This window comes from Hypanus sabinus, chromosome 4, assembly GCF_030144855.1.
Source record: "Hypanus sabinus isolate sHypSab1 chromosome 4, sHypSab1.hap1, whole genome shotgun sequence".
In the NCBI taxonomy this organism is placed as follows: Eukaryota; Metazoa; Chordata; class Chondrichthyes; order Myliobatiformes; family Dasyatidae; genus Hypanus; species Hypanus sabinus.
The window spans coordinates 29,799,740-29,813,014 of NC_082709.1; the positions used below are offsets into that span (position 1 = coordinate 29,799,740).

General features: G+C 40.9%; 1 protein-coding gene across 1 annotated transcript in view; it reads right to left on the reverse strand.

The window, feature by feature from the left end:
- pde11a (phosphodiesterase 11a) overlaps positions 1-13,275 on the reverse strand; it is a 221,211-nt gene that overhangs the window by 15,006 nt on the left and 192,930 nt on the right. The window lies entirely within an intron of this gene.

Below are 13,275 nucleotides of genomic sequence, written 5' to 3' on the forward strand. Positions count from 1 at the left end.
GGAATCAGCAAATCTCTTGGCTGCAATTTAAAATAGATGGTTCTGGAATGGCTCTGTGTATTTGATTCTAATGGTAATAAAGATATTTCAGGCTGCTAGGGAATATTCTAGAGTTATGGGAATATAGCAGATATTAATTCAAACAAGAAAGAGTCTGAGGTTGTTTTGTAAAATGCAAGCAGTAAATTGAAGTTAATAGCTAAAGACTGCACATGCATCAGCCAAACGTTAAAACAATGGGGTTGTGTTAATTGGCCTGCAGCTATCCAGACAACTATGGGTTTAAGTAATTTGCACCATTGTAAGTAAATTCAGGGAAGTGTCCCAGCAAAGGTTTTTGAACATTCAGGGGGGTCTCTCACTGTAGATATGCAATTCAAAGGAAGCATTGTCAACCCAAAGTAAACAGCACCATTGTAGCTATTAAAACTGTATTGAATCACCTACTGTTACTATTGATCCCAAGGGTATAAAAATGTGATGAGCTTTGAGTTTGTGAACCTCTACTGAGAGTGTCTCTAAAATGATGCCTACTTGTTGTGGTGAAAAGACTTTTACATCATCAGCTTCATTGTCTCTCCATTGACTTCGATCCTGATATGATCCAATGCAAGCAACGCATTTCATTCAATGTTTCAATTGACAGTTGACAATAAAACTAATTAATCTTTACTTCTATGTTCCTTTTAATTACATATCTACTGTGGAAGGCACCTCTGAATGTTCAAATACCTTGACAGGGACACTTCACTGAACTTACTTACAATGCTACAGATTACTTAAACCCATAGTTGTCTGGATTGATGCAGGCCAATTAACACAACCCTATTGTCTTAACATTTAGCTGATGTATGTGCAATCTTTAGTCTGTGGCCAGCCTGTGCTTTGAATTTAAATTTACTGCTCACAATTTACAAACAAATTGAAGACTGGTTGTTGTTTGAATTAATATCTACTATATTCACATAACTCCGGAACACTCCGTGACAGGTAGTTTTGGGTTTGAACTAGGAAACTGCATTGAAAATATCTATGATTGCACTGCTTATACTATAGAACATTTTAATACGCAAATATAGCTGGGCAGCAGCTGTAATATTCTTCAATTAAAATATATCAGAGTCAGGTTTAATATCACTGGCATATGCCATGAAATTTGTTCAATTTGTGACAGTAGTACAATGCAATATATAATAGTGTAAAAGAAAAAACTATGATGTACAGTAAGTATATATATTAAATAGTTTAATTAAATTAAATAATGCACTAATAAAAAATAAAAAAAAGCAGTGAGGTAGTGTTCATGGGTTCAATATCCATTCAGATATTGGATGGCAGAGGGGAAGAAGCTGTTTCTGAATCACTGATTGTGTGCTTTCAGACTACTGTACTTCCTCCCTGATTGTAAGAATCAGAAGAGGCCAAGTCCTGGGTGATGAGGGATGTTGCCTTTTTGAGGCATTTTTCCTTGGAGATGTCCTGGATACTGTGGAGGCTAATACTCCTGATGAAGCTGACTGAGTTTACAACTTTCTGCAGTTTATTTCGATCCTGTGAAGTAGCCACCCCACCCCCATGCCAGCTGGTGATACAGCCCGTCAGAATACTCTCCACTGTACTTCTGTAGAAATTCACTAATATGTTTGGTGACATACCAAATCTCCTCAAATTCCTAATGAAATATAGCTACTGTTGTGCCTTCTGTATACCTGCATTGATATGTCGGGCCCAGGATAGATCCTCAGAAATGTTGATACCCGAAGCTCACCCTTTCCACCTCTGGCCCCTCTATGAGGACTGGTGCGTGTTCCCTCGTCTTACCCTTTCTGAAGTCCACAGCAATGCTCCTTCTAACTTGCAATGACCAGTGAGCACAAAAATCTTTTTCTGTGCAATTTTTGCCTAGTGACAACAATATGTGCACACGGAATTTTTAAGTGGAAGTGAACCTGAAGTTATTCTAAGGATAATGAACTACCAAGTCCAGTTTGTCGTTCACTGTTTAAAAGAAATAAAATAACTGTCAATAAGAACGTTGATCTCCTCTGGTTAGATCATTTCCAGTCTTGTTCATCTGCACTCTCACAAACATAATTAGCAGGCGTGTAGAGGATAATGAAGGATTTCCTTGCTGGACCTTTTATACACCATCCATATGTGATTTTCTTGCTAAATGATGCTTTAATAATCAAGTTTCCAAATATCACTCCACTACTTCCCACTTGCAAATTCTCCAGCAACGATACATGTAGGTAACACCAGTTTCTGTATTGTACATAAATATTTTTTGTAGCTGCACGTTCCTGACCTCATGAGCTTTTGGTGTAGCGGTTTCTCCCGCTTCATTTAGTAATTCCGCTTTAAGTGAACTAGCAGTTCTTTTGCATTTTATACCCTTTGCTTCATTAGAATTTGACATGGTGAATTGAATCAACAATTTCTTCAATAAAAACAGTATAAATAAGCCAGTTCTGAAATCTGCAGACAAATCATTGCAAACTCTACATTGTCAACACCGTCCAAATCAGAAACCAGAAAAGGAAATGTGATTGTATACCATCGCGAAATATACTTAACGTGCCAGCGAGGTAGAGGGAGACAACCTTTTGTGCACAGTTTAAATCCCTAAATTCCTTTGTTCACTAGTAAAAGATAAGTGCGCGCACACACACACACACACACACACACACACACACACCCCCGCCCACCCACCCAGTTGGTCCACATTCAGTTCTTTGGTCTTACTGCGACACCTCTCAACTAGCTGATATTTCTCACTCCTGTATGCCCTCTCATCTCCATCTGAAATTCTGCCAACTATAGTTAAGTCATCAGCAAATTTATAGATGGCATTGAGCTGTTCCTAGCCACACAGTCATGGGTGTAGAGAGAGTAGAGCAGTGGGCTATGCACACATCCCTGAGGTATACCAGAGTTGCATTTTAGCGAGGTGGAGGTGTTATTTCTGATCCATTTAAGATTGGAAATACATTTAAGATTCGTACCCTGTTACAAATTTATTAAATTAACTTAGCATAGATGCAACTCTTAAAATATAGCTTTTAAAAACATTAAAATGTTTAGTCTGCTACCATCCAAGTAAGTTAAAATGAGTTTAAATATCTATAATGAAGCCTTTAGTTTCATTGATGTACATTCATCTGTTTTGTACTAAATTATATTTTTAATATTGGAGGAACATTTTTAATTTGTTGACTATGTCTCTGCATCTAAGCATGCTGAGGTATTAGTCTATGGGGTGTGGAAATTTCAGTCAAGTGAATTAAACCTTAAAATAATATAAAAGATTAACTGTAAAATCACTAACATAAATGGTTTTACTCACAGCTACTCTATATCTTCTGTAGTGTATCTTCTGTTGATTCCGTTTGGATTTTGTTGGTATTGCAATTGTAAGAACAGACATTTTACTGCCTTACAATTAGTGAAAGGAAATTTGCCTGGTAGTTCTTTTACAATATGTTAACAATGGATCAGAATTGGGTTTATTATCACTGTCTTATATGTCGTGAAATTTATTATCTTGTAGTGGCATTACAGTGCAAAGAGATAAATTTACTATAAATTACAAGATAAACAAAGTGTGAAAACATGGAACAATGAGGTAGTGTTGATGGATTCATGAACCATTTAGTGTGGGTCTTCAGTCCCCACAACCCCCTCCCTGACGGCAGTAATGATAAGAGGGCATGTCCCAAATGGTGATAACCTTTAATGATGGATGCTGCCTTCTTAATGCACCACCTCTTGAAGATGTCCTCAGTGATGAGTGGGCTGTGCTTGTGATGGGATCTACAACCCTCTGTAGCCTCTTGTGATATTGCATATTGGAGCCTCCACACTAGGCAATAATACAGCCAGTCAGAATGAACTCCATCGTACGCATGAGCTAGAGTTTTTGGTGGTGTACTAAATCTCTACAAAGACCTGACAAAGCAGAGCCACCTTCATGCCTTCTTCATGTTTGTCTCAATCTGTTGAGCCCAGGGCAGACCCTCTGAGATTTTGCTGCCCAGGAACTTAAAGCAGTTCACTCTTTCCATGACTGACCCGTCAACGAGGAATGGAGTATGTTCTTCCGACATCCCATTCCTGATCTAGAGTAAATCCTTGGCCTTGCTGACACTGAATGGGAGATTGTTGTGACACTACTCAATCAGCCAATCTGTCTCGATCCTGAACATTTTTTCATTGTCATCTGAGATTTTACTAGCAACAGTGGTGTCATCTGTAGTTAGAGATGGTGTGTCAGTCATGCGTGTCAGGAGGTAGAGCAGTGGGCTACGTATATCTGCGTGTGCTGTGCATTGAGATGTCAATATAGGAGGTGCACTGAGACTACAGGTAACATGGTGGTGCTTTGGAGAGTGCAAAATGCTGTCTAAGGTCACAGCAGAAGATACTGTAGATGGAGAGATATGCAGAGCATTAGCAGATGAATTTTAATCCTGACAAGTGCAAGGTAATATACTTTGAGAATTCAGATAGTGGTAGGACCTTTACAGTTAACGGTAGGGGTGCTAAAACAGAGGAGTATTGGGATTGAAGTTTATAGTCCTCTATGAGTGGCAATACAGGTAGACAAGGCAGTCAATAAGGCCATACTCTGCTTCCTAAGTTGGGAGATATGTAGTAATATAGAAACTGGGACTCTATTTTGCAGCTTTACAAAATTACTGTTAGATTGCTCTTGGAGTAAGGTGTGCAGTTCTGGTCACCACTGGAGAGAGTCAAAAGGAGATTCATCAGAAGGTTGCTCGATTTGGAGAACTTTAGTTATGGGGAGAGACTGGATAGGCTGGGTATGTTTCCTCTGAAATGGAAAAGACTGTAAGTGACCAGATAGAAGCACAAAGGATGTTGAAAGGTATAGGTAGGGTAGATAGACTGAATCTTTTTCCTATGATAGGGAAGAAGATTCTAAATTTCTACTGTAACTATGTTCATTCATTTGCTATGTGCCATATTGTATGACATGGGTGATCGTAGTCTTTCTATGACCATGATTGTTTTTGGCAGATTTTTCTACAGAATTAGTTTGCCATTGCCTTCTTGTGGGCAGTGTCGTTACAAGACGGGTGACCCCAGCCACTATCAATACTCTTCAGAGGTTGTCTGCCGGGCATCAGTGTTCGCGTAACCAGGACTTGTGATATGTACCAGCTGCTCATATGACCATCCACCACCTGCTCCCATGGCTTCACATGACCCTGATATGGGGTGGGGAGTGGAGGTAACGTGAAGATTTTTACTCCTCATGTATGTGAAGGATGTAAGAAATAAAGTCAATTCAATTCAGAGTAGGTGGTACACCTTGGCCAAAGGTGACCTGCAGGCTGGCGGAGGGTAGAAACACCATACGTCTCATTTGGTAGAGGTGTATCTCCACCCTGTCATATATGATCAAAATCAGGAGGGAATTAGCTTAAGGTGAAAGGAAAGAGTTTTAAATGAGTATGGGGGAAAGGTTTTCTTTTACACAGTTGGTTGATACTTGGAACTTGCTGCCAAAGGAGATGGTAAAATCAGAGACAATCACTACATTTCAGAGATATTTAGGGAGGCATTCAAGTAGGCAAGGCTCAGAAGGATATGATTCTAATGTGGGCAAGAAGGATTAGTGTAGATGGACAGAAAGGTTGACATATACTTGATATGCTGAAGGGATGGTTTTTCTACTGTATGAATTGATAACTCTAATGGAAAATATAAACACTATATGCTCAGAAGCACAGTTCAGGGAAATGCATCAGAGAAAACAAGGATTGTAGGTCAGATCCAAAGTTGTGGTAGAGGAATTTCAGGGACCCTCTTGGGACATAAGGTAGAGGCAAGTCAAGTCAAGTCAAGTCAAGTCACTTTTTATTGTCATTTTGACTATAACTGCTGGTACAGTACACAGTAAAAATGAGACAACGTTTTTCAGGACCATGGTGTTACATGACGCAGTACAAAAACTAGTCTGAACTACGTAAAAAACAACACAGAGAAAAAAAGACACAGAACAACTACACTAGACTACAAACCTACCCAGGACTGCATAAAGTGCACAAAACAGTGCAGACATCACAATAAATAATAAACAGGACAATAGGGCAAGGTGTCAGGCCAGGCACTGGGTATTGATGAGTCTGATAGCTTGGGGGAAGAAACTGTTACATAGTCTGGTCGTGAGAGCCCGAATGCTTTGGAGCCTTTTCCCAGATGGCAGGAGGGAGAAGAGATTGTATGAGGGGTGTGTGGGGTCCTTCATAATGCTGTTTGCTTTGCGGATGCAGCGTGTAGTGTAAATGTCCATGATGGCGGGAAGAGAGACCCCAATGATCTTCTCAGCTGACCTCACTATCTGCTGCAGGGTCTTGCAATCTGAGGTGGTGTAATTTCTGAACCTGGCAGTGATGCAACTGCTCAGGATGCTCTCAATACAACCCTTGTAGAATGTGATGAGGATGGGGGGGGTGGGGGTGTGAGATGGACTTTCCTCAGCCTTCGCAGAAAGTAGAGATGCTGCTGGGCTTTCTTTGCTCTGGAGCTGGTGTTGAGGGACCAGGTGAGATTCTCCGCCAGGTAAACACCAAGAAATTTGGTGCTCTTAACGATCTCTACCGAGGAGCCGTTGATGTTCAGCGGGGAGTGGTTGCTCCGTGCCCCCCTGAAGTCAACAACCATCTCCTCTGCTTTTTTCACAGTCAGAGACAGGTTGTTGGCAAAGGTTTTAGAAGGGAAAACCAGGGGGTAGAGTAGCAAAAACAGTATCAGTGTGGTAAGTCAGGACTGTACAAGCAGACCATTTGAGCATACCTGGAGAAGATTGATGAACGAATGGAACAGAGAAACCTGAAGTGATTGACAACAGTTTCTAAATCACTGGAATGGGGACAGACTCCGAGGGGTTCAGACAGAAGGAAGAGCAATGGAGAAGTCAACCCTAAAAATGATAAGACTGGGTTGCACTGAAAAAGGGGAAAGAACCAGGCTTTAGAAACGAGAGGCTGCAGACTGGCTAACATTTAAAAGAGTTGGGTTTAACAGTTCCCCACCCTTGAACTGGGGCTTCGGTGCTCAGAGGATGCCCCAAGTGCCTCTGAGGACTGGAGATACCTTCATGCTACTGGGAAACGACACAGAGTACTTGCAGAGTGCAGGATGGACTTCTATCTCAGGCTAACAACTGTAGATTAAACTAGGTTTTGAATTAAACAGACCTACAAAGCAATCAAAGATTAACAGGAAAAGAAACAATGAAACACAAGGTTCAGAATGAGACTGGGAGGAGCCATATATTCTTGGTAAATAGATGACCTGTAGATTACAATGGCATTATACATGTGACAAAAGCACATGTGTTACATGTTAATCTACTATGCAATGTAGGTCAACATGTCCTGCAGTTGCCAGGTTTTACAGAGACGGGAGTTGCCAGCTCCACAAGACTGACTCACAGACCAGCACTCAATATACTACAACTAATATCAAAGATAGTCACTGCAACTGATATATTTTTCAGAAGAACTTGACAGCTTGAAGAAATACTTCAAAGCACCTACTGAGAATTGATGATTGACTAAGAACACTGAACTCAATACTCTACACTCAGGGAGAGAAGAGAGCATTGAAGTTTGGCTGGGTGTGAAGTAAGCTGGTAATTAAAAGAATAAAAAGACAAGAAATGGTAGTCTGCAGCATGGAGAGAGTGCTTATAGCAGAATAAAACACAGGAGGAGTGAATGTAGGGAAGAGAATGCTTAAGCACAACTATCCAAAACCAGGTTCTTAAATCCAAGTTACAAATGCATCGGATATGAGGAGGTTAGGTGGAATGGTGAGCCACATTGAATAAGTTAGGAAAGTCTGATGACTAAAATGTAAGGAATTATTACATAATTTGCAGATCATTTATGTTAAGGTAAAAAATATACAACTGGAATGGTGCTATAGCTGTGCTTATAAAAAGAAGTTGAAGATAGTACCACATCTTTGCTGTCTCCAAGAGTGTTCCACAAGGCTACAACCAAAGTGTGCAGCATTGAGGCCAGGAAGCCAGTAGATGGGGAGCAAGTCCACGATCAACTCATCTCTCACTGATCTCGCCAATTAAAGCATGAAGGAAGATTGAAATCATCGAGGAGAGAGCAGGTGTTTAGCACTGGCCATTGGTCTCCTACTCACTGCTGCTAGAGGAGGGTGTCTGCGTGTGGTGCTCTCTCTCTCTACCTCTCTCTCACTCACTCTCTCCCCCACTCTCTCTACCCCTCTCTCTCTCCCTCTCTACCTCTCACTCTCTCTCTCTCTCTCTCTCCCCCTCTCTATCTCTCTCTCACACACTCACTCTCTCTCTCACACACTCACTCTCTCTCTACCTCTCACTCACTCACTCTCTCCCTCTCTCTCTCACACACTCTCTCTCTCACTCACTCTCTCCCTCTCTATCTCTCTCTACCTCTCACTCTCTCTCTCCCTCTTTCTCTCTCTCTCACTCACTCACTCTCTCCCTCTCTCTCTCTCACACACACTCTCTCTCTCACTCTCACTCTCTCCCTCTCTCTCTCACTCACTCTCTCTCTCTCTCTCTCGCACTGCTCCTGAGGGAAGGTCCTTGCGTTCGAGTGATCTCTCTCACTACCTTGAAGTTGTCAGCGGATGGTGACAAAGCAAGGTTTGTTTGACGTGGAGGATTTGGACTCTAATTCGGGTTTATCATGTGCTCTAGTTTTCAGTCCTGGGTCTGGTCACTCTTTTTGCTTCTACTTTTGGGTGATTTTTAAATTGGGGCAGCCTGCAGATAATGAACAGCGAGCTAAACTGCCTTTTGATTTAGTGTTTTATATTCGGTGTTTTCACTTTCTCTTTGCTGCTGTTTGCACGTGGGGGAGGGAGGGGGGTTGATGCCTTTTGAATGGGTTGGTTCCATGGTTTTCTTTGTTTTGTGACTGTCTGTGGGGACGATGAATCTCAGGGTTGTATAGTACACACATACTTTGATAATAAATGTACTTTGAAACATTGAATTTCAGGGAAATATTAATATTTCACCAAAAAATTCAATGCTGGGAAAATGTCATAATTCAGCAAAGGAAGACCAAGGAATGGAGAAACAAAAACAGATTATAAATGCTTCGTAGTTCCTAATAACTTTATGTACATGGATGGTTGGGGTATGGAGCACCATGGTCCCGGTACAGGTCAATGGAAATAGGCAGATTAAACGGTTCAGCACAGACTTGATGGGCTGAAGGGCTTGTTTCTGTGCTGTACTTTTCTATGACTCTGCAACTCTAAATGCTTCTACAGGTAGGAATAAAAAGGGAAAGGATAAGCCAGAGCTAATATGAGTTCCTTACCGATTGAGGCAGGTGAAATATATTAGGGAATAAAGAAATTGCATCTGTCTTCACAAAACAAGACTCAGCAAATTTATCAGAAACTGCAGACATCCAGTGTAGGAGAAAATAGTATGTCAAGACAAATAGCTTTGGAGAAATAAATTAGATGGAAGAGCAATGAACGCCAGGGCCCCAACATCCTGAGTTCCGGGTTTTGCAGGAGGTAACTATGCAGAGGATGGCTGCACTGTTTATCTTCACCAGAAATTCCATGCAATCTAAGGTAGTTCCCACAGATTGTAAGGAAGCAAATGTAACCCCAATGTTTAAGGATGGAAAGAGAAAGAGAAAACAGGAGATGGCAGGTTAAGCCTGCCATCAATAATGGGGAAAATACTTAAATCTGTTAATCAGAAAGGCACTTTGAAAATAGTAACATGACTGGGCTGGGTCTTCGTGCATTTATGAAAAGGAAACCTTATTTAACAGATCTAATAGAATTTTCTGATGGATTGGGCATTAGTTACAGGGCATGAGCAGGAGGTAGGGATAAACCTAATATTTTTGTCTTGGGATACTGTGACTAATTAGGTTCCACCGGGGTATTGTTGGAGCTCCAGCTGTTGGCAGCCTGTATCAATGATCTGGCTGAGGAGATCAGATGTAATATCTGCAAGCTGCTGAATACACAGACCCAGGGAGCAACGTGAACTGAGAAAGGCCAAAGTGGAGCCTCAGGGAGATAGATTGGTTAAGTGAATGGGTGAGGCCTTATAGATGAAGTACAATGTAGAAAATTGCAAAGTCATCCAACTTGGCAGATAAATGAGATCTGGAACTCCTATTAAATGCTGTTAAATGTACCTTGAAAGGTGATGGCATTCAGAATGATTGCAGTGTCCTTATACGTAAGTTAAGTCCTTTATTCAGGAAGATTTCAGTTCAGGAGTAGGGACATCTTATATGCAGCCCTGGTGAGACCACATTTGAAAATATACATAAGGAAGGTATATTTTCAACTGAGGAAGTGTGGCAGAGATTTAGCAGATTGATTCCTGGCAATAACAGGTTGGTTGTACGAGGAAAGGTTAAGCAGAGACTGCCTTCCCTCTTTTAAGTATAACAGAATGAGAGCCATATAACCATATAACTACAGCACAGAAACAGGCCATCTTGGCCCTTCTAGTCCGTGCCGAATGCTTACTTTCACCTAATCCCACTGACCTGCACTCACCCTCCATTCCTTTCCTGTCCATATATCTATCCAATTTTTTTTTAAATGACAATACCAAACCTCCCTCTACCACTTCTACTGGAAGCTTGGTCCAGACAGCTAACATTCTCTGAATAAAGTTCCCCCTCGTGTTACCCCTAAACTTTTGCCCCTTAACTCTCAACTCATGTCCTCTTGTTTGAATCTCCACTACTCTCAATGGAAAAAGCCTGCCCACGTCAACTCTATCTATTCCCCTCATAATTTTAAACACCTCTAACAAGTACCTCAGCCTTCTACGCTCCAAAGAATTACAGCCAATCTCATTGAAGTACTCAAACAATTCTAGGGCTTGACAGGGTAGATGCAGAGTTTATATTTTCCCTGTACAGAAAGTTTAGAAACAGGAATCATAGTATAAAACTAACGATTGGCCATTAGGGACAGAGATGAAAAGGTATTTCTTCACCCAGAGGGGACTGAGTCTTTGGAATTCTCCACGCAAGAAGACTGAAGAGGATCTTTCACTTTCGAAATCTTCATAAAAAGATCAAAAGATGCATAGATATTAAGAGAATCAAGAAATATGGGGATACTGCTGGAATCAGGCACTGAGATAAAAGATGAGCAATGATGTTTTTGAATGTAAGAACAGACGCAGTGTCAAATGGCTTTGCTGCTTCTAATTCTCATGTTTTTCATTGCTCCAAGAAATGGGTCAAAATGACAGCTTGTGTGTAGGCAGGTTTCATCAAATGAGTATATAAAGAAACGATATAAGTGTTCTTTATGGCTAACTATGTTCTCAAAGAGAAAATGTTGAATACTGTACATAACCCTAAGTAAATTTCAGGTGCCAATTTCAAAGACAGAAATGGCCCTGAAACCAAGCAAACTCTAAAATCTTGGTTTTAAAAAGAAAGCAGAAACATTCAGACCAATTAACGCCTGTCATAAAAAAATGTTTTGTTGGAATTAAGGATGTTACTAACAGGGCACATAGGAAATTCAAGGTGATCAGCCATAGTTGATCTGTTTGACCAGTTCATTGAACAAGTGACTTGTGCTGTGGATTAAAAGGATCAGTACTAAACTTCATTTTCCAGAAGACGTGGACTGCCAAAGATTATTTGCAAAAATAAAAGCTAATGTTGTAGGTAGTAATATATTGGCATGGATTGAAGATTGGCATTTTACCAGGAAACAGAAAGTAGGCATAAATCTATCTGTTTCTGGTTGGCAAGTGGTCTGCCACAGGGATTAGTTCTGGAGCATTAACCTTTTACAATTAATATAAATTTAAAGATGAAGGCACACAGTGGGATAGATGTTAAATTTGCTGATGACGTGTAGAAAGGAGGTTATAAAAAGGACAAAAGGAGGCTAAAAATATTGTGAAAGGGCAGGATCTAGATTATATATAATTTTGGAGAATATTAGATAGTCTATTTTGGCAGGTCAGTGAAAAAGAAGTTTAATATCTAAATAGAATCACGGGGTCATTGAGCACTACAAGCACAGAAACAGGCCCTTTGGCCCATCTAGTCCATGCTAAACTGTTATTCTGCCAGGTCTAACCAATCGCACTGTTCTTACCTCTCCCATCCAGGATCTTATCCAATCTTCTCTTAGATGTTGTAATCAAACCCACATCCACCACTTCCACTGGCAGCTCATTCCACACTTGCACCTCCCTCTGAGTGAAGCATTTCCCCCTCCTCAAGTTCCCCTTATATATTTCTTTGACCCTTAACCTATGACCTCTTGTTTTAGTCTCACCCAGCCTCAATGGAAAAAGCCTTTACTGCAGTCCTAACCTATCCAACCTTTCCTCTATAATCAGGTCTTACAGTTCTTGCAATATCCTTGTAAATTTGTTCTGTATTCTTATTCAGCTTCAACATAACATTCAAACACCTGTTCTCAACACTCTGATTTATGATGGAAAATGTGTCAAAAGCTCTGTCTACAACCCTATCCACCGGTAATATAACTCTCAAAGAATTACTCATTTGTACTCCCTGATACTTTTGTTCTACTGCACCCCTCAGTGCTCTACTGTTCACTGTGTAAGTCCTGCCTTGATTTGATTTGTCCCAAAGTGCCAAACCTCACACTTGTCTGCATTCCATTCCACCTGCCATTATCAGCACGTTTTTTGCAGCTGGTCCAAATCTCACAGCAAAGCTTTGATACCCTTCCTTACTAAGCCCGATATTTTGGTGTCATCCCCAAATTTGCTGATCCACTTGATCACATTATCATCCAGATCATTAACATAGACGACAAACAACTACGGCCCCAGCACTGCAGCACACCACGAGTCACAGGCCATCTAATATCACTCTGTGGCTTCTCCTGCTGAGCCCATGTTGAATCCAATTTACTACCTCATCCTGAATGCCAAGTAACCTCCCAACTGGGACTTTGTCAAAGACCTTGCTGAAGTCCATGTAGGACAATGTTCAGAGCTTTTCTTTCATCAACTTTCTTGGTAATATCCTCAAAAAACTCTTAAGATTAGTTAGATATGACCTACCGCGCACAAACCTCTCAATACTGATATCAGGCTCGCCAACCTATAATTTCCAGGTTTATTCTTAGAGCTTCCTTGCACAACAGAATATCATTAGCTACCCTCCAGTCCTCCAGCACCTCACTCGTGGCTAAGGACATTTTAATCACTGTGCCAAGGCCCCTGCACTAGCCGAGGAGGCA